The sequence below is a fragment of the Pan paniscus genome, chromosome X (assembly GCF_029289425.2).
Source record: "Pan paniscus chromosome X, NHGRI_mPanPan1-v2.0_pri, whole genome shotgun sequence".
In the NCBI taxonomy this organism is placed as follows: Eukaryota; Metazoa; Chordata; class Mammalia; order Primates; family Hominidae; genus Pan; species Pan paniscus.
This window is the reverse complement of record NC_073272.2, coordinates 96,012,501-96,034,214: the sequence shown is the minus strand read 5'-3', so window position 1 is coordinate 96,034,214 and position 21,714 is coordinate 96,012,501.

Sequence of the window (21,714 nt, the reverse complement as noted above, 5' to 3'; positions counted from 1 at the left end):
CATCATATTTCATCTGTAATAGTTTAGTACGCATCATTAACAGTTAAGAGATATAAAAACAATGCTAAAGAGAGCCAAGAAATAATTCTTAGTATTGTGCTAAAATTGCCAAACCTTGTCTTAAAATTTTACAACTTTAATAATACCACTTTGCTCTCTTCTACTACAAACATATAGGTAAACCTAAAAAAAATTGATGTTCTTAGTGGATGACAGGAAATATATGTGAAACATGAAGGGTCTTTTATTGTCTCAGCTGTGGTCTTTGAATTATTGCAAGAACCATGCTTTGATAAAAAACACTACATTATGATTTTGATATGATAGATTACTATAATAATCAAATGGAAATTATATATTTATTTTATTTTAATGTATTTTTCAGCTGTATGATTTTTTTGGATATCTTAAATTAAATGTTGAATGGAGCTATCTAGACATGACACAATATAGCTCATCAATCTATTTTAATAAGGCAATTTTTCTAGGGATGTTAGAATTTAATAGCTTTAATGATTTGATGACACTGCTTCACAAGTGATTGTGATATCATTCCCTCTGAAACTGATCATAAAATATAACAATGGTGTTGAGGTATATGTTTAAATAGCTATTTATCTTATTCAGTTTATCAAAGGCTGTCTATGCAAGTGGCAATCACTGGTTTATAAATTAGAGTAAGTCATGTTTTGTTGTTGTACTTTTAGAGTTACAGGATAATAGGACACCGGTTTGAGCTACTTACTTTGCAAATCCTAATGCAACAATGTTATATAAAGAGGCACATGATGAGAATTTTTAGAGAAATTCTTGTATCCAACAAAAGTTGGATAGTTCTGTTATGTAAACCTGAGACAGACATGTATAAGAAATAAAACTTAGAGTTTAAGCTTGTTAGTAATGTATACATTATAACTGTAGATTCAAAATCTATAGTCTTGAAACTTGTTTTCTCTAGTGCTGGGGGGAGCATGTATAGATAGACAGATATACACATCGCCCGTAGTACCATAAATCCATGAAGGCTCTAACCATCAGCTCTAACCAGCTGGAGTGAAATGTACCTGACTTGCTGTCAGTTCTCTTTGTAAGTTGGGGTTCAGTGAACTCCCATTTTGGAATCGTCTAGGATGAACCGAATTCAAACAAAAACTTGCTTACAGGCATTTAAAGCTGAACTATAAATCTTTCAGTGATCTTTGTTCTGTTTCTTTGTTCTGTTATTTTTTCCTCACATTTGTAACGGTTGCCTCTGTGTCTATTTTGACTTTGCAGATATTCTGCCCAATAAACTGCTTGAGTTTGTAACTTGATACCATTAATTTGTACCAATGCTTGCATGTATTCATATATTCCTACAGAATTAGCTTTAGGCTTTTATTTTCCCTTCATTATGTGAATTTGACTAAAGCAGAGCTATCCTTCAAAGTGAAAATATTTTATTAGGAAAATTTCTTTGAAATGACTTCTTTATTTTAGCATTCTAGAATTGCCAGACTACAGCCATTTCTAGAATATAATTCCCAAGAAATTTCTTCCACTAAAGTGAATTATGGGTTGTGGGCACAGATTTTTTTTTAAAAATTCTTGCATGGCAAATAGAAAAAAGTAAAGAGGACTTCAACTTCTATTTTGAAGAAAAGTAGTTTGGTCTGGTGCCCTGAAATTCAACCTTCTATCATGGGTACTTTAAGTTAAAAAACAAAATCAGAACTGCCCTTTTTCCCCCCTCAACTCTCGGGCTTTTGAATATAGCTTTCTTTTGAAATATTATGAAGAATCTACTTTCTCAGTAATGCTTACCATGAAAATTTAAAACGCAAACAGCATATCCAATAGAAAAATAAAGGAAAGCAACTCAATAGCAGTCTGAGAGTTGGATTTTATGATCTCATCAGAGTAATTAGAAAAGTCAATCATGAAGCTATCTGAGACACACATAAGACAGACCTGAAAAAATGCTTTTTCAGTAGATCTTTTGATCTACAAATTTTAGGTCACATTTCTTCTGTGTCCACGGACATTAGACCTATTTAATAGGCTGGAAAGTGGAGAGTTATTATTAATATGGAAATTCAAGGCCATCATAGACAGTAGGTTTATCCGGTGACTAGTTCTACAACCTGTGCTAGTCAATTGATTTCACTTAGCCTCTATTTTTTCATCAGGAAAATGGGAACGACAGTTGTTACTGTGATGGCAAGATAAATGTAATGAATGTGTAAGTGTCATGATATAGCAAAATCCCAGCTATTTCCGTCCAATAGTAACATCATGATGCTAGGAACTATCAAGGAATACAAATCTGTGAGTTACTTTTAATAACTGTAGAATCACTTGAGCTCAGAAGTTCAAGACCAGCCTGGGCAACATGGCGAAACCCCATCTCTACAAAAAATACAAAAATTAGCCAGGCATGGTGGCATGCGCCTGTAGTCACAGTTACTTGGGAGGCCGAAGTGGAAGGATCGCTTGACCTGGGAGGTCGAGGCTGCAGCAATCCAGCCTGGGTGACAGAGTGAGACCCTGTCTCAAAACAAAACCAAAACCAAAACCCATGATTAAAATAGTTCACAGAGTGTCTTTATGGTGATACTTCCAAAGGAAACCAGTATCTTCTCAGTCAAAATAGCAAGCACAATAATAAGAAAACTAGAGAATACAAAATGTTGGCTTTCTGAAGAAAATGGTAGCGCTAGTAGGAGACAATATTGTAATAAGAGAGGAAATTATCAGTGATTTCAAGTTTACTGGTAAAAGTACATTCCAGCAGAAAGCACACTAGAGGTTTTGATTTTCTTGACAGTAGTTTCATTCACTCTATTCAGATGGCCAGCCATTCTGGTGTGCTGGGCACTTCCTTGATTTTAACACTGAAGGTCCCATTTCCTACCTAAGCCCTCACTCCTGGGCAGCTCACTCCTGCTTATTTGGTCTCCATGACATTGGCTATTTATTTGTCAAGTATGCAGTGGAAAATGAGATTTCACAAGGCTCTTAGCATTCATATTTAGAACTGTAATTTTATTCCTTGACATACATACTCTCTGTCAATTAAATATCATTTTTATAATTTTGTATTAAAAGTGGTTGCTGGCCCGGCACAGTGGCTGACACCTGTAATCCCAACACTTTGGGAGGCCAAGGCAGGTGGGTCACTTGACGTCAGGAGTTCGAACAGCCTGGCCAACATGGTGAAACCCTGTCTCTACTAAAAATACAAAAATTATCTGGGTGTGGTTGCTCATGCCTGTAGCCCCAGCTACTCAGGAGGCTGAGGGTTGCTTGAACGCAGGAGGCAGAGGTTGCAGTGAGCCAGGATCGCACAACTGCACTCCAGCCTGGGCAACAGAGTGAGACTCTGTCTCAAAAAAAAAAAAAAAAGCGTTTGCTGAGTAGGCACACATAGCACACTCTGTGCTAAATAGTGGATGTTTCTGGAAGTGCTGGAAGGGGTGTATTAATCAAGGTTCCCTAGAGAAACAGAAGCAGTAGGATATATATGCAGAAAGAGATTTATTAAGAGGAATTGACTTGTGATTGTGGAAGCTGAGAAGTCCCATGATCTGCCATCTACAGTCTGGACACCAGGAAAGCCTAATTCCGCACTGACTCTGAAAGTCTAAGAATCAGAAGAGCTGATGGTATAAATCCCAGTCTAAGGGCAGGGAAAGACTTATGTTTTAGCTCAAGTAGGTAGGCAGGACATACCAAGGGGAGACTTCCTCCTTCTTCTGCTTTTGTGTTCTATTCAGGCCCTCAATGGATTTGATGACACCCACCTACATTGGAGAGAGTAATATGCCTTACTGAGTCCATGATCCAAATGCTAATTTCATCCAGAAAACCCTCACAAAGACACTCAGAAATAATTTTTAATCTGAGTACCTTTTGGTGCAGTCATATTGACACATAAAATTAGCCATCAAAAGGGGATTATGCCATAAAAAAGTGACATACAATCAGTCACCTGGAGATGGTGGAGAAGAATGTTAATAATAAGGTGGCTCTAAGAAAGGAAAGAATACTTTGGTATTCCATAAATATTAACACTAAACGCAAGATATTTCTATGCTATTTAGTTTTGAGTATGCAAGAGTCCGTTTGGGGGATGCAGTCTCTCCTTCTCTAGGCTAATAGTAGCTGAGAAGTTCATAGTACAGTTTATCTCTTGGAGGAGCTGATGACATTTTGTTGAGATAAAAACTGTCTATTTACCAAGAAGTTAAAGCATTAATTAGTGCTAAAGTAGTTGGTCATAGGCAAGTATACCTGAGGCCAGAGGTTGAAATTGGACAAAAATGGTCTTTCTCTCACTATTCTCTTCCTTTAATTGAGTCTTTCACTTGCTATAAGAAGAAAGGTAGAGGGCAAAAAATGGAAAGGAGAAGAAGGAAAACCAAAAAAGAGGAAGCAGGCAAAAATTGTTCTGGAATGCTTTTCATTCACACAAAATTGGTTGCATGAAATTAAAACCCACCAAAGAATAATTAAGCTCCTATTTGCCTGGATTCCAAATATCTAAAACCTATTTGAGTAGCATGTGTCATATAGTGTTCATACAAGCCCTGTTATAAAGGTGGAAATAATGCTACTTGATAAAGGTGAAAGACCTTTAAAATAATTTTCCAGAGGAGAGGCCCATTCGTGATCTTAAGTGTGTCTTAGGCACCAGAAAGCTAAATGCAGAATGTCGTGGCAATGTGCTTGCTCACGAATATAGCTCTGTTATGTAAATACCCTATATTAAATTCTGACTCACTTTTTGTTTTATCTGAAATCTGTATAATAATACCAAATGCATTAATAATGTAACATTTATTTCTAGATTCTCTGAGCGTCTTATTGGCTTTAATCATGGCATATGTTTTAAAAAGGGAGGTGGAAGATACCCTAGTGCTGAGGCTTGGAGATTTGCTACATAGGAACAGGCTCTCTAACCCTAGCTAGTGTTGCAAATCAACGTGCCTCCCATCCTCCAGTGCCTACTAGGTGATCTGCCAAATCAGATCCTGAAATTTTCTTTTTATAGTTCATCTACAAGTTTTCTGGCATACATTTTGTCCACTGCCTCGTCAGATCTTGGCTTTCCTTATGGAAACGATGGAAAGATCTATATTTCTTGCCTGAGATGTAGTCATAACCTTATATAGATTTAGTAGTTTGTGTAATAGCAAAGAATATGAGCTATAACCATTTTCCCTACAAAGTACTAGCAATTTTCCTTGGAATGTGAAAGAGGAAAGCTCCTTGATTAATTCAACAAAGAAGTATCCAAAATATGATTACCACACGCTATTGGGTTTACAACTCAAAAATGCATTTTATAATTTTTTTTAGTAATTCTAGACATTATAAGACGATGTTTTTTTAAAGTTTAGATGTTAAAATGTTATTAAGTCAGAAGCTAACACTCATTCAAAATTCAGTTAGTCAACTTTGTCAACAAAGGCAATTCCGTTTTATAATATAGTATTAAAATGAAAATAGAAATTATACATAAATAACATATATGCTTATGGGGTTGTGTTTAGATGTTTTTTCTTATATTTTTAGGAAACATAAACATTTTCATAAGTTTTCCCTTTTGTAAAAATAGCTGAAACTAAATGGCAGGCTTCAAAATTGCCTCAGTTTTGCTGGACTAAAATGACATCTAATAAGGGTAAAGTCAGCTAGTTCATGTACTTATTTATCAACAATATTTATTTATTGTCCATTGTATGTATGTTAAGCTTAAGAGACAGTCCTTTTGAAAAATTTTCAATAAAAAAATGGACAAAAATGCTTAAATTCCACTATGGATGCCCAATCATTATTGGTTAAAAAAAATACAAAATGCTGTACTTTCTATAAGCTCACAAAATAAAATCTTTGCTACCTTTAGTTAGATTGCTAGGGTAGAAGAAAATAAGTGAGAACTCAGATTTGGGATACTCTAGCCATTTGTGTGACCTGATTAATCTCTTTCTTATGCGGCATTCGTTTAAATAATTTGCTCACACTAATTTTAGATCTCTAAATTGCCCACACTTTGTGTGCAGAAACTGATTATGATTGTCATATCCATGAAGTGATACAGAACTAAGAAACTTCAACTCAAATCTCAGAATTAGTAGGCATGAATTAATTTGAAATATGCTTATCTGAAAGTATCCTCAGTATTCCTTTGAAGAAATGCTTGAAAATTAGAATCACTGAATATATGTGAATTTATAATATTGTATGAGTAGTGAAAGGATCCATTGGTAACCACCTCAGGTGTTGAAATAACTGAAAAGAGAAAACAAAATCCATTCTGTTTATTTATTTATGTATTTATTTTGAGACAGGGTCTCACTCTGTCACCCAGGCTGGAGTGCAATGGTGCAATCTTGGCTCACTGCAACCTCCGCCTCCTGGGTCCAAGTGATTCTCCTGCCTCAGCCTCCCGAGTAGCTGGGATTACAGGCATGCACCACCATGCCCGGCTAATTTTGTATTTTTAATAGAGATGGGGTTTCTCCATTGGTCAGGCTGGTCTCGAACTCCCGACCTCAGATGATCCGCCCGCCTCGGCCTCCCAGGGATTACAGGCGTGAGCCACCATTCCCAGCCCCATTTTGTTTTATTACAGAAGTTTTGGGATACCACTGGAGGCAGAGATTATGGAACTGACCATTCAAGAATGTAAAAAAGATTTCTGAGCTGAAATCATACAAATCATTCCAGTCAGCAGAGGTTCAGTGGCTTCTTAAACACAAACAAAAAATATGTATTTAGATGACCAAAATCCCAAATCATGTGAATTACAGTTAGAATTAAGAAAATCAGATCTCTAATGATACTATCTTAAAGTTGGATTTTGCTCTTTGAAATTAGAGATTTGTGGAGTATTACTTAAATAAATTATGTGTCCAGTCTTTCTGAGAGTTAGTAGCTTCTGAAAGTGAGAAAATGGGTGCACTGGGATGATGAACAAGGATAGAAATTGTGCCTTAGGTTGCCGTTTCCACAATATATTGCTGAACCCCAACCTTTGGTTAATTTGAGGACGTCACATTCCCACCTGGGTAGAGTAGTACATACCCGGTGACAAAAGAGGCCTCTTGAACACTGTGTTTTCTTTTTCTGAGTGGAGGTCTTTGTACACTGAAGCCAACTTGGAAAAAATATTTTCTTAGTCAAGTTGTATTTCACTATGGAAATAATTGCCATGTGATTGCATAAATTGACAAGGTGAATTAAATAATTGGGGCATTTAAATAGACAGTTCAGGCAAACAACAAGGCTGTTGCTACAGGGTTGGAATGGGGTAGTCCTTTTTGTTATCACAAGTAGAAAGGAATTACTTAGATTGAATACTTATATGGTTCAATTCTTATGTTTTGCATTCAATGTATAGCAATCTATGGCCTTTAAACCTGTGTCTCTCAGTAAAGATGCCAAAAGTTTGTGGTGGCAGGCAACATGATTGTTATGGACTGAATGTTTGTGTCTCTTCCCCAATGCATATGTTAAAATCCTAACCACACCCACACCCCCCTCCGTCCCCTTTGATGGTATTTGGGTAGGTAATTTAAGGTAACATGAGGTCATAAGGATGGGCTCTCATGATGGGATTAGTGCTTGCTATGATCTGAATGTTTGTGTTTTCCATTCATGCTAAAACCTAATCATCAAGGTGATGGTATTACGAGGTGGGACCTTTAGTAGGTGATTAGGTCATGAGAGCTCCAGGCTCCTGAATATGATTAATGCCCTTATAAAAAGAGGCACCGGAGGCCGGGTGCAGTGGCTCACGCCTGTAATCCCAGCACTTTGGGAGGCTGAAGCAGGTAGATAGAGGGAAACTCTGTCTCAAAAAAAATATGGGGGGGGGGGGGGTGGGGGGCGCGCCAGAGAGCTGCCTTGCCTTCTGCCACGTGAGGACACATATAAAGTGCTCTGTATGAGGAATGGGCCCTCACTTGACATGAAATCTTCTGGGGACTTGATCTTGGACTTCCTAGCCTCCAGAACTGGGAGAAATAAATTTCTGTCTTTCATAAATTACCCACTGTAAGGTGTTTTGTTGTAATAGCCTAGATGGACTAAGACAGTGCCCTATTAAGAAGAGACACCAGGTAGCTTACTCCCTCTCCCTTTAGCTCACAAAGAAGAGGTCATGTGAGCGCACGGCAAGATGGTGGCTGATGACAAGTCAAGGGAAGAGTCCTCAGAATGAAATCTACCTTGCCAGCACCTTGATATTGGATTTCCCAACCTCCAGAACCGTGAGAAATAAATTTCTGCTGTTTGAGCCATTCAGTGTATGATATTTTGTTATGGTAGCCTGAGTAGACTAACACAATGGTAGTTCTAAGTAACAGTTTTTGGAATTACAGAGATATTGATGGCATAAACATTTTTACTGGTTTTGGTGAGTTTCTCCTTCTGTAATTATCCTGCCTTATAGTTAGTCCTTTTCGTTGTTAGAAAATAACTATCTTTCGAGTCTCTACAATTGAAAGTACCTTATAATAAATTTTGCTTCATAAGAAACAGCTTTATAGTTTGGTGCCAGTGCACCTGAAAGATCTGCATTCAAATGAGAGGTACTTCTTCTCAGCCTGCATTTTCCTTCTAATCTATGTGGGCAGTTAAGCTGTTCTCTAATGGGTGTGCAACAATCATAGACTCATAGGAAGAACCATAAAGGTAAGATTTTCCAGCCTCTTCATTTTAATCTTCCAAGGAAATAAGAATGAAAGAATAACTATAGCTTCATTACCAAAGGACATTTTAAAACGATGATGCAAGTGGACCTTTACCAAATAATCATACAGAAAGACAAAAATTATATAAAGAATACTAGGTAGATTTAGGAGTTTTTTTTTTTTTTTTTTTTTTTTTGAGATGGAGTCTCGCTCTGTCCCCCAGGCTGGAGTGCAGTGGTGCGATCTCAGCTCACTGCAAGCTCCACCTCCCGGGTTCACGCCATTCTCCGGCCTCAGCCTCCCGAGTAGCTGGGACTACAGGTGCCTGCCACCACACCCGGCTAATTTTTTTTTTTTTTTGTATTTTTAGTAGAGACGGGATTTCACCGTGGTCTCGATCTCCTGACCTCGTGATCCACCCACCTCGGCCTCCCAAAGTGCTGGGATTACAGGAGTGAGCCACCGTGCCCGGCCCGGTAGATTTAGGTTTTATATTTATTTTATTAAAAAGAAATTTAATTCAACTTGGGGTCCAAATACAATTGGAATTTCAGAAAATACATTTGGTCACCATATTAATGAAATGAAAGCTACTGTCTTCACTTTTGAAGCTGGTAAGGGTATGATAATACATTAGCAAATTTGGTAATTGGTGGAGCTACTTTTTTGGGTATATTTCTTTTATTGACTTAGAGGTTTAAGGAGGTATATTTTGCAAAACTTACTGGAGAACTATGAGGTTATTTTCCTTCTTTATTAAGCAAAGCCAGCTGCTACATATATACCCTTTGGGAATTATTTTGATATGTTATGGAAAATAGAAAGCTAAGTCTTATACAGTAGAGCATGTAACTTTGTAGAAAATCTGTAGTTGTCTTGTAGTTGTTTATTAAAGATGTTTTGAGTCTCTTTTTAATTCAAGGATGTCTTTAGGATCTAGTTTCTGAAAAAAATCTCCAGTTACCATCAAAATGTAATTAGGCCTTTGGAATATTCTACCCTATGTTTTCACTGTCAAGGAAATGACATTACGTTAGCCCTATTTAATTTTCCAGCTATCTTAATAGAATGTGTTGAGTAAGCATTGAGGATTATTATTATTATTATCACCGTCATCGTCATCATCATTAATTGTGTTAAAAGGCAACCTCCGGAGGCACAAGCGACCTGCTGGCAGGGATTATCCACTTTGGAGTGTGCACTGGATCAGTTTTGCTCTCAGCAGTAGGCAGCATTATAATCAATAGAAATTGCCCATATGGGGTTTAAAAGACACTGTGAAATCAAGTTCACCAGAAAGACACGGAAAGTTTTGGAGCTTATTGTAAACCACTACTTTGTGAACTTTCTGCAATTGACTGCAATGTCTAAATCAGAAGACATAGCAGTTTTTTTACACGCTCAGCAAAAATTGCTAACTGGTTTGGTGTGTGTTGTTTAAATAAACATTCACTGAGAGTTTCTTGCATTCTACTGAGTAAATATTAAACTGCACTTTTCTGTTTTTGCTAATGGTCATCATCATTAAAAAGTTCTTTTTTAAAAAATTCCCACATGTTCCTGGTTCAGGTAAACACTCTTTGCCCTGTAGGAAGTTGTGGCTTAAAACATTAATACTTTACCAATTTATGTTTTGATAAAACTTTTGGATTAAAATATCCAAAAGCCTTCGACTTGTCCTTTACATAAATAAATGTGGGCAGGGGAGATTGGGATTTGCAGAAAACTCAAAGCCCCTTTCCAGAAAGTAGGGGTGGATGTAAGAGCTATCTGGCTGCGACATCTCTCACCCCATTGATCACCAGGGTGCCTTTGGCTGATTTGGCTGGCTAGGCAGGTGTCTGCTTCCTCCCTCACTTCTCCATGTACATCCCACCTGAAGCTGCACATTCAGTCAGAGGATCTTCCCTGGTAGAAAAGGACCATTCTTCGGTCAAGGATATATGAGTAGCTGTGCTCCTCTGCTAGAACCTCCAAGCAAGCTCCCAGAAAGTGGGGCTATTTCTTAACCCTATTAAAACTTTGTATCTTGATGTCATTTGGGAATAGGGCAATGCATAAATTTAGCATAGTAGTAACCTTTCACATAGAGGTTAGAAAGATGTGTTAGAGCATCAAAGGAATAAGCAAGAATAACCCGGAATAAATACCTAAATTAGCATTTCTCAACTGTTAATGACCATAGAATAATCTGGGGAGGGAAGCATGTTGTAAGGAGAGATTTCGGATATACTTTGGAATATCTGAAGTGGTAAAACTTGGAATCATTCTTTGTATTACATATTTTGAGTGATTCTGATGGTGCACGGTCCACCTACTGCACTTTGAATAATATTGCTCTAAACCTTATGTTCCTTAACTTCTACTTTCTTGGTCTGACAGCAAGTGCCTTTCTTTATTGGATTTCAGAAATTTCAAGAATCAAATAGATAAAATGTGCAACCATCAGATCTTTAAATGTATTATTTCACATGGCTCCAAAAAAAGTCTGAGTTTGATGGATTTCAATCTGCTTATTAATATAATTAACTTTGTAACATACAAGTGTAACCCATTCTTCCACAACATTTCTCTCTGAGAGGGTGTTTGTATGTGTCTCTTCTCTCCCCAAATGGTCCTGACATCAATTTATTCAAGTGGCTCATACCATTCCTGACTCATTATTATTCATTGGGCTTAACATCTTATCAGCTACAATTTCAATTTATTGGCTTTAAAGAGGATTTTCTAAGTTATATACAAAAAGTAACTTTTCTACCACACAGAGGAAGATATTGTAGGTAAATAAGGCAATATTTATAGCATGACAATAAAAAATACCTCAAGGATTGGGGTATTAGATTGTGTATTTAGTTGTCAGTTATAGATTGCAGGAGTTTATTATGTTAAACTATCATATACCTAGAGTTGAAGTAAAATATGCCAGAATTTTTTAAAAAAGAAATCCCAATTCATCCATTGTATGGAAAACGGAATACTTGGCAGCCTACTTGCATAAAGTGATTTCATTAGTAAGGGGAATTTGTGTGTGTGTGTGTTTTGTTTTGAGACAGAGTGTCGCTCTGTCATCCGGGCTGGAGTGCAGTGGCACAATCTCAGCTCACTGCAAGCTCCACCTCCTGGGTTCAAGGGATTCTTGTGCCTCAGCCTCCCCAGTATCTGGGATTAGAGGTGTGCGCCACCGTGTCTGGCTAATTTTTTTTTTTTTTGTAACCACCCAATGGGTTTACCTTGCCCGCTGCCTAGACAGAGCCGATTTATCAAGACGGGAATGGCAATGGAGAAAGAGTAATTCACACAGAGCCGGCTGTGCGGGAGAAAGTAGTTTTATTATTACTCAAATCTGTCTCCCCAAACATTTGGAGATCAGAGTTTTTAAATATAATTTGGTGGGTAGGGGATAGAGAAGTGGGAAGTGCTGATTGGTCAGGTTGGAGATGGAATCACAGGGGGTCGAAGTGAGGTTTTCTTGCTGTCTTCTGTTCCTGGGTGGGATGGCAGAGCTGGTTCAGCCAGATTACCTGTCTGGGTGGTGTCGGCTGATCCGTCCAGTGCAGGGTCTGCAAAATATCTCAAGCACTGATCTTAGGTTTTACAACAGTGATGTTATCCCTAGGAGCAATTTGGGGAGGTTCAGACTCTTGCAGTCAGAGGCTGCATGACTCCTTAACCTTAATTTCTAATCTTATAGCTAATTTGTTAGTCCTGCAAAGGCAGACTGGTCCCCAGGTGAGAAGGGGGTCTTTTTGGGAAAGGGCTACTATCAATTTTGTTTCAGAGTCAAACCGTAAACTGAATTCTTTCCCAAAGTTAATTCAGCCTTTGCACAGGGATGAACAAGGACAGCTGAAAGGTTAGAAGCAAGATGAAGTTGATTAGGTATGATCTCTTTCAGTGTCATAATTTCCTCAGTTATAATTTTTGCAAAGGTGGTTTCATTCTTAGTAGAGAAGGGGTTTCGCTGTGTTGGCCAGGCTGGTCTCAAACTCCTGGACTCAAGTGATCCACCCCACTTGGCCTCCCAAAGTGCTGGGATTACAGGCATGAACTACCACACCGGGCCTGGGAATTTTATTTTAAAACCTAAAAGACAGACCTTTTCAAATGCTGCTGTTCTTTACTGGACTGTTAACAGTTCCTTATTTGATGGTTTTGCTGGTGTATTAAGGACCTGGTGCAATCAAGAATATTCTGTGTGTTTGCTGGCTGATAGCATAATTATACTAAGTCATCAAGAGACTGTTCTGATTCGAAGGGTAAAAATCCCTTTCTTTAGCTACCACAGGATTGACATGCTTCATTGTCCATTATTCACCATTCTTTTGCTTCCTCTTATTTACAGTCTGGATCAGGAAATGTCCGCCTGGAGATGCTACTGCACATACTTAGGCATCTTGGTGGTTTTGTCTTGATTTTTATTTTTTATTTGCCAAAGAGTTACCTAACTAGAGTTTGATGGTTATTCGAGGTTGTCTTCAGAGGCTAAGTCACTTGTCCAATTCCTGGTGTTTAATTTTTGGGTTTCTTTTGTTGTTGGTGTTGTTTTTTGCCTATGGCTAAGGAGGTCTTTCCACAGTAAATAGATATACAATTCACCAAACACAAAAACAGTCAAACCTGCTGGTTTTCCTCAAGAGGGTCGATGTTTAATTTATTCCTTAAGAAACTTTGCCTTATATTTCTCTCCCTCCTCTTCAGCCTTTTCCTCCTCTTCCTTATGTTTATGGAAAAGCTCAAGCAGTCTTATGTGTTAATAGGCAAGGCTGAGGGCAGAGTTCTGCCTCTGGGAAATGTTTACTCTGGAAATACACAGGAGACATTTGTTTGGTCTGACTCATCCAGACTGGGCCATAAGCCATTTTGGGCAAAAATGAGATGTCTTAAATATTGATGCTTGTCCAGACTAAATTTTATGTTTAAAAAACAAATAAACATGGCCATTGCAACCTCTTAATTAACCACTATTTACCAGTCCACTAATATTTTGATAGTTATCTTTCCTTCTAGGGATACACATAAAATTCATAAACGTAATCGGTTTTCATTATTTTCTCCACAAATGGTTACTCTTGAGAAGTAGCTATTTTCAAGACTTCCATGGTCTCCTCAAATAATAATGCTAGGGAAAATCAATTTATGCATTTACCCATCCCAAAGCTGTTCATGTCTGCGTTGGGGGAGTTGAAGGTATGGAGGGAGGAGAATGCAAATAATACCCTGACCCTGCTTTGTCAGCTTGATCTAATCTTTGCTCTTAAACCTCCCTGCAAATCTGCCAGAAATCGTGAGGGAAAGACTCTGATCTCCTGTTCCTCCCTCTGGCCAGTAGCCCAGGGCTGCTATCATACCCCGCCTCTCCGATTAACCATTGTTCCACTTGAAACACAGAAAGGGAAAAACTAGTTGGACTACTTTGATGCTATTTTTTTAAACTTACACTAAACCTAGTGGAACTCTTCTTTTAATCCATTTATTTATTTGTGTAGTCAGTTATTCTTCACTCATTGTTATATAGAATATACTCCCTACATGTTCAGCAACAGGTTAAATGTAAAGGAGCAGTAATGGGGGACCACAGGGTAGAGGGGTATTGTTGACAAGAGAAAGGACAAGGAATAGAAACAGAAGTCTTCACTACCTTAAAATCTAGCTAGGGGAAAAATTACATACCCAAGTCAAATAAATTAAAGCAATTAAGAAGCAAGGGGAAAAATGTAATATAATAGAACCAGCATACATGAGTGGTGAAAGGGATGTGAGAGCCCACAAACGTTTAGTTCAGTTCAATATTTGAGTAAACATTATGTGCTAGATCCTGTATTTTAAAAAAACATGACAGAAAATAAGATAACAGTGGTAACAATCTGGAGGCAGAGACAGTTAACTTTCTTGCGAGGCACATTGTAGTGAATGTTTTAAGATCTACACAGTACCATGGGGGGGAATTATAGAGGGAGAAATTAATTATGTCTGAGGGGGTTGTAACTGCCCAAGGAGTTCTTCCTGCCTGCTGCCTAAAGACTATGGCACTATTGTAGAGAAAGAGTTTAATAGACATGAGGCCGGCCACCTCAGATGAGAGATGGAGTTCCTACTCAAATCATCTGGTTGGAACCTCCTAGTTTGGGAGTTTTGCAAAGGCAGTTTGGGGGAAGGGGTGGGGATGGCCGGGTAACAGGTGCTTGCTGCTGATTGGGTAGGGCTGAGATGAAATCTTAGGGGGTTGAAGCTGTCCTCTAGTGGACTGAATCCCTTCTGGATGGGGCCACAGGAGTGCGGTTGGTGGGTCCATGTGGAGCGATGGATGTCAGACATGCAAAAAAACTGAAGAGATATCCCAAAAGGTCAATCTACAATAGTAGTATTATTTGTAGGAAGAATTGGGGAAGTTGCAGATCTTATAACTTCCAGAATAATGGCTGACAGTCCTTTGTGTCTGCACCTTAGCAGGACTCAGGGGCCCCTCCTCCCCTCAGCCTGATGGCCTCCTGTTAGCTTTACAAAGGTGATTGAGTTTTGGGCAAGGCCTATTCTCATTTAAATAATAGCCTAAAGGTCTTCCAAAGTGAGCTTGGCCCAATAGCCCAGGAATAACTAAGGGAAAGGCAAGATAGGGAAGGCAGGGTAGCTCAGCTTATTGTTAGAATTTTTCTCACTGATAATAATTTTTGCAAAGGCAGTTTCAGGGTTAGGAAAGTTCTGGATAAGAAGTGCGGTTTGACAAGTGCGGTTTGACCTCGGCTGTGAAGGATGTATGTCATATTTTATAGGTAGAAATGGTTAGTCGGGGGAGGTGGCAGTGTGGGGAAGTGCAGAGTGTGAAGTATGGGGAGTATTCAGATCCTTTGCTGTGTTTCAGTCATAACACATGAGGTGAGGTGCAGGTGGAGGTCAGATGGAAAGACAGGCTATATGTGAAGGCCCCTGAAAGCAACACTGAGCAGCTGGAACTTTATTTTCTAGAAAATGGCAATAGTGGTGATTTTTGAAGAAAGAAGTAAGGTGAACAAATCTATCCTTTAAGAAGTTAACATTGTGGGCCGGGCGTGGTGGCTCACACCTGTAATCCTAGCACTTTTGGAGGCAGAGGCGGGTGGATCACCTCAGGTCAGGAGTTCGAGACCAGCCTGGACAACATATGGAAATCCCATCTCTACTAAAAATACAAAAATTAGCCAGGTGTGGTGGCGCATGCCTGTAATCCCAGCTACTTGGGAGGCTGAGGCAGGAGAATCGCTTGAACCCAAGAGGTGGAGATTGCAGAGATGGCGCCATTGCACTCCAGCCTGGGTGACAAGAGTGAAACTCCGTCTCCAAAAAAAAAAAAATAAAATAAAAGAAGTTAGCATTGTGGTTAAGAGCTAAGTGCTCTGAAGTCTGACAAAATTGGATTTGATAAGTTAATATCTATTGAGCTCCTACATTCCAGGCACTGTTCTAGTCACCTGGGCCATAGTAGTGATGAGTGTTGGCAAGTCCTCTGCTCTCATGGTGCTTACTCTTTAGCAGGGTACAGGAGAGACAGAGGACAGTAACGACAACAACAAAATACATTTTACAGATAGCTTTAGATGGTGGTAAGTGCTATGCAGAAGATGGAATTAGTGAGGTGAATATCTGAGGCAAAGACTTCCAATAAAAGGGAATAGCTGATTTAAAGGCCTTATGTGGGAATGAACTTGATGCGTTTTAGAAACAGACAGAAGGCTGATGTGGCTGGATTGAAGTGACTAAAGGGCTGACATGCAAGAGATTAGGATCTAGAGGAAGGTAGGGGTCTGATTATCATGTCTTTGTAGACCAGGGTAAGGATTTTGTTTTTTACTCTAATCATATCAGGAAGCCGTTAGAGGAAATTTTAAGTAGGGTTTGACATGACATGATTTAGATTTTTAAAAAGTTGGTTCTGCCTGATATGTGCTGAATTTGTAGGAGATATAGACAGAAGTGGAGGACTATGTGTATGTTTTAAAGTTAGAACAGGCAAAACTTAATTGAGATCTATTGTTTTCTAGTTATTTCACCTTGAATAAATTACTTAACCTCAGCTCAGCCTCAGTGTTCTCATCTGTAAAAAGGGGATGACATTAGTGATAGATGCAGGAGGAAGATAAGGGGGAGGATCCCCGGAGAATCTCCCATCTATCTGCCTGGGCACTGGGAGAACATGGTGGAGTCATGGGAAGTTCGTGCCGTTTGCAGGGGTGCAGGAGTCTGGCCTCTCCTCTTCCTTTGTGGTACCTGGGATTCAATCGGTGAGCTGGGGGCCTCTTAACAGGAAACCCTCTTGCTTTGCCGAGCGTTTTCTTCCTTTTCACCTAGTAAATTCCGTTTCCCCTCACACTTTAAAGTGTCTGCGTGCCTAACTTTTCCTGGTCGTGTGACAAGAACCTGTTTTTTTCTACAACATTAGTACTGACCTTATAGAGTTGCTGTGAGCATTAAATTAAAATGCCCCGCTATACACTGGCACATCATATGTACTCATTCAATGATAGCAGTTGCTATTATCAATATCATGATGGTGATGGTGACTCTGGGTTGGATATATGACAAACTAGAAGCATGGAGATCAGTCAGGAGGCTACTGTAACTATCCAGGGGAGTTAAAATGAGAGGCTGGAGCAGAGCAGTGGGAAAGGAAAGCATCATGTTAATAACATTTAATTAATGAATACCAAACATTTAATTTAAGTAGGAATGTTTAATGACTTATATTCAAATGACTAATAAAGTTTAACATTAGTAAGTGCAGAGAGTAAAAACTCACTTCCATAGTGAGACTGAAAATAAAATTGCTAATGGTTTATTTTCGCTCCTTTAATTCCTGGTAACTAATTACTTTCCTGTATTATCATTTCCTGTCACATAAAACCATGATTCATTTCAAGTGTACTGTTGGGACGTGGTCAAAATACATCAACTTGGCCTTCAAATGAAATGATTGTGCATGAGGTGCACTCTCTTTCAGCTCTGCACCATAACTAAAGTCTTCCTTTGCTATATTTGAACTTAAGGTGATTCTTTTGCATTCATGAATAAAAAGAAAGGTAGACCTTCCATTTGTTGTTTCATGCTTTGGGTGAACCTTGTTACCCTAGCAGTGAGAATGAGTTGCTGACTGTATTGGTAATTTTCTTCCAACATCATATGAGTTACCAAGTAAGTCATCATTCTTGGAGTACCAAAGGGCAGTTTTCAGTTACTCATTTCTATTTTCTGATGTTGATCACTCATGATAGACCTGAGAGAAACTGAGCTTCAAAAGGTTGGTCTAATATTTATGAAGTTTAATGCATAGTTACCTAGGTGACATGACATTAGCCATGAAGGTTAAGGCTTATGAATATTAAAAGTTTAAAGAGCTCTTTGGCAGGTGTGGATTTTAATTAGTTATTTCCTTACAGAAAAGTGTTGAGAGGCCAGAATTTAAACTACACAAATCATCAGAAAAAGACATATACAATTCAGAAAATCTTGGCTAACTCAGCATTGCAGTTGTTATTTTTCACTGAGTCTCAGGTTTTTGGAAAAACCATTAGGAAGTGGAGTGAGAGAAAAAAAAACAGTGAATTTGTTGTCTAAGTGTTTTATAAAACACACAAAAGACATTAATTGCTAATGTAATAAGATGAGCATATCAATGCTGATTCAATTACTATTAGAAAATAAAAGATTTTAATAAAAATCACATAGCTATAATCAAATGAAATATTAGCTATGAGTAAGATTTTAAACAAATAGCAACATATGCCCCTTAAATTGCTTTTGTCACCTAAATGTGCATATTCAAAATAATTATTACTCTTCATCAAGTACTAGTGTATTCTCAGAAGTCACACTGAACCTTACAACTCCTCTGCCCCGGTCACCACTACTTGCTTAATTAAACTTGGTAGTATAGCTTTTTACTGTCTTGGCTGTTGGTATTTAGGCTTTATCTATCTCTGTGTTCAGTCTGGGAAGAGAGGCTGTGCTAAGCTTTGCTATATCTTTCAGATGAAAACCTAGGAAGCAAATGATGAATATCTTAACTCTGTAGGGTTAGGCCATTTTATATATGAAGGTAGGGGATTGAACATGAAAGACAATTTGGGGTTCCATTTGTTCTTCTTTTATATTTGCTTCTCTCCAGCCTGTTGTAATCTGTGGAGCTCGAGGCTGCCTCAAAGGCAACTAATATTCAGTAAAGATAAATTGCCAAAGCTTCAGCCTCTAGGAAAGTTGTCAGGTAAGTAAACTGTCAACAGCAATTATTTTTCTTATCTTAGGCAGATAACTAGCTCCAAACATTCCTTCCTTAATATTTTCCAAAGTATATTCCTCACATTCAAATCTGCCCTCAAATTTATCTAATTAAGGTGAACTGAAAAGATAATTTCCATACCCTGTTTCTAGTATTACTGTAAATTCCTTTAAATAGAGATATAATATAATATATGCTGTTTTAGCTATGAAGATTTTACAAAATACACTTAAAATATTACTGGCTAGACATTTATCCTAGAAACTTTATACATTACCTTATTAATTCTCATAATCAATCTTTTGAGAGGATAATTATTAATCTTATTTTACAGATGAGAAAACAAAATCAGAGTGATTAAATTATTTGCCTAAATCACAGACCTTATATGTGGTAAACTCTAGATTCGAATCCAGATTTGCCTAATTTGAAAGCTTGTTATTTTCTCACTCTAAGACTATAGATCTTCACACTGCTTACGATCATATGATACAATTATCTTGATTTCTATCTCTCCCCATCCCAGCATGTAAGCTTCATAAAAACAGGGGTCCTGTCTGTCTTGTTCATTTCTGTAACCCCAGGGTCCAGAAAAGTTTCTGGTATATTATAGGCACTCAGTAAATAATGTCAAATAAAAGTAACCATTAAAGTTTTTTGTTAATTTCAAATTAGATAGTTGTATAAGAACTACCAAAAATGCCAATTAAGTGCCATAAGGGTCTATCCGAGGGTGAGATTACTGTGTGTTGGAAGTTATTACAATAGTATAGAATAGACCACACGCCTCCGAAAAGGAGTGTAGCTGGCTTGGTGGCACGTGCTTGTGGTCCCAGCTACTTGGGAGGCTGAAGGGGGAGGATTGCTTGAACCCAAGAGTTTGAGGCTGCAGTGAGCCATGATCATACTACTGCACTCTCCAGCCTGGGTGACAGAGTAAGACCCCGTCTCTTAAAAAACAAAACAAAACAAACAAACAACAACAACAACAACAAAAAAGAATGGGAACACCTCAAAGCCTCAAAGGTGTGTTCAAAAAAATATAGTGGGAGGGAAAGAGGATTAGAACTTCAATTACTATTCATCTTTGTTTCAATTCATCCTTTTGCAATTGTACTTTTCATAATTTATAATGTATATATTATAGGAATATAAATACAGTGTAATAAATATAATCTAGTAGGATATAACATACAGTAATATGATACACACAGTAATACAATCATATGTTTATGTGGGGGGTGAATACTCAAACATTTTTACTGCTAGTTGTCTGTGTTTGGAGACTTTTGGTCCAGAGGGAGAAATAAACCTAAGCAGATATCTATAATTTGGTGTTCTACTTGCTTATAGATGTCTATACAAATAGACAAATATACTTCAAGGTGGTGGTGGTGCTGCTGGTGCTTGTGGTGGTACTGGTATGTATGTGACGGGAGCTCAGAAAAAGTTTCATAGAGAAGGTGATACTTTAAACAGAATCCTATAGAATAGAGAGGTAAAATGGGGATTTTCAGGGATGAAGAACACTTGCAAAAGTACAGAGGTATAACATTCTTGATACATTTGAGGAACTATAAAATACATCAGGATTACTAAAGTAGAGGGAGTAGAATGAGGAATGGCAGCATATTATCATTGGATTACATGTATCTAATATATAAATACAAATATTGAGGATGAGTATTCATTTATTAAAATCTGGGTGGGGTACAGGATAAAAAACTTTGGAGATCACTCACTGAATTAGACTATAGGTAATAACAGGCTGAACTAGAGTGGTGACCATGGATGTAAAGAAAAGGATATCATCAAATGATACCCCAGCAGAGAGATTAAAGGTTTTTGTGGGGCCGGGGTGCGGTGGCTCATGCTTATAATCCCAGCACTTTGGGAGGCCAAGGTGAGCAGATCACTTAAGGTCAAGAGTTCAGGACCAGCCTGGCCAACATGGTGAAACCCCATCTTTACTGAAAATGCAAAAAAAAAAAAAAAAAAAAAATTAGCCAAACGTGGTGGCACATGCCTGTAGTCCCAGCTACTTAGGAGGCTGAAGCAGGAGAATCTCTTGAACCCAGGAAGTGGAGGTTGCAGTGAGCCGAGATTGTGCCATTGCACTCCAGCCTGGGCGATAAAGAGAGAATCTGTCTTAAAAAAGAAAAAAAAAAAAAAAAAAAAAGAAAAAAAAAGGAGTGGGAGAGGGATGGAGAGGAAGGAGTTAAAGAGTTAAAGATAACTTCTGAATTTCAAGCCTCGGTGAGGTTATTAAAACATAAACATATAAAATTATCATTAGGAGATAATGATAATTATCTTTGTGAGATAAGATAATTTTGGGATATAGCATGTTAGGGAAGGGACATCCAAATGTAAAGGACCAATAGGGAACTAGGATATGAGACAGGAACTCTGGAAAAAATCAGGTCAAAGTTGGACAATTCCAACTTTGAATTATCCATTCATCAAATATATAATGAGCACCTATTCTGTCAGGCACTATGCTAGACACTGGGGCTAGTTAGAATGCAAATAAGACAGACATGGCACCTTCCCTCAAGATGCTTACAGTCAAGAGGGAGAGACAGACAATAAACTAGGAAAATGTTTATGTATAATCATAGAATCATATAATAATAGAATCATGGTCAGTTCTATGAAGGGAGGGCTACTTTACATTAGGTAAAATGGTCAAAGAAAGCCTGGGAGAAAGTGCTATTTATATTAGATGGTCAAAGAAAGCCTGGGATAAAGTGCTGTTTCACCTGAGAACTGATAGATGAGAAGGGAACA